We start from the raw sequence: 1,670 nt of genomic DNA on the forward strand, positions 1-1,670 counted from the left end.
TTTTGAGAAAGTGGTAATATTTTTATTTTTGAATAAAATATAAATTTAAAAATATCATAAAATTTTGAAAAAAAAATATCGATATCARTATTAAATTAATCTTTTTAAAAGTTCTTGTGTTTTGGTGTAATTTTCTTAATTAAATTATGTTAGTTATCAATGATTATCATAGTTATATTTTAGATTTTTTATATTTAAAATGAGATATTTATCCAATATTTGATTATGTTTATCTACAGTTAGTTAAACGAATTCAAATATGGAGCTTTAATAAGTTGTACTTATGCATAATTTACTTGTAATCTTAAATTTTAAGTAATATGCATCAATAAACAATACTTTGTGCATAAAAAAATATTTTTAAGAATTTTTGTCAAATGTTTTATAATATAGTATAGATTATGTGTTTTTATAAAAAGCAATAGTGATTTTATTTTTGAATAAAATATAAATTTGAATAATGTATCACAGTGTATCGCAGTGTATCACAGTGCACAATGGTAGTCTTATTTTGTGAACTGTATCACAATATGCAATTTCATTATTTTCCTTGTTTTATCAAGGTGTATCACAATGGATTTGATTTTGTTTTTTATGGTTTGAGTTGGTATCATAGTTGGTATCACAGTATATCACAATGTGTATCATATTGTGTATCTTTGTGATTACTTGGTACCTGCCGGAATAATGTTGGACGGAGGCCGGAGATTGGAGGTCGGAGAGAGGAGAGAAGAGTTTTTTAAAATACCTAAAATGCCCTTTAATTATAATTTTAACTCAAACTACCATAATTACTAATTTCCTTATTTATCCGTTGATTTGTGATTGAGATTGAACCTCACAGTTACCACAAACTAATCAGTTATTCCTTGAATGAGCCAAAAGTTTTTCGTGAGACCAATTTATGTTCATTGATCAACTTTATAAGTAAATGGTCTAATGGTCTAAAGTTGCACAGTGACAATTTTGTAATTATTGAGAAGTCTCGTGACAATTTTTGTGTTTATGAATGTTCAGATTGTAGATTTAATCCAAGGGTTGAGAATTGGTCTTACGGGTTTCACGAAAAATCTTTGGTCTCACATGATCCCAAGTCTATATGTGTGTGTGTGTATATATATATGTATAAACTTCAAATACAAGTTTTAGAAAATATCTACATTAAAATAATGAGTTCATATAACCATTTCATATAATATAAATAAAAACAAAGTCCGTCAACATAACATATCATAGTTGATTAATACTTCTAAAAAAGAATTAAATTCAATATTTTATTAAAATATTTATCAAAGTTTTATTATTTATGATACAAAAGAAATATATGATTATAACTTTTATGTAATTTACAAAAACATTTTTAAAATTGTTACTTTCTTTGACGACTAAATGTATCAAATAATAGTAACATATAAATAATTGATAAATTAATAATAATTTTAGGCCTATCATTTCATTAAATAATACGTTAGATAATTAATTTTAAAAATAAATAAATAATGGGAAGGCTAATGGCACCCCTACCACTTACCAATGGCACCCCTATCCCCTATATAATGATGTTTTTTTTGTTTACCTTTTGTATTTTTGTATTTTTGTCTCTTTGTCGTCTTTTTCCTTTTTTATACTAATTTTCTTTTACTTAATTTATTTAATTGTAAATATATTAC

The sequence above is a fragment of the Cynara cardunculus genome (assembly GCF_001531365.2).
Source record: "Cynara cardunculus var. scolymus isolate 2C chromosome LG 1, CcrdV1, whole genome shotgun sequence".
Classification (NCBI taxonomy): Eukaryota; Viridiplantae; Streptophyta; class Magnoliopsida; order Asterales; family Asteraceae; genus Cynara; species Cynara cardunculus.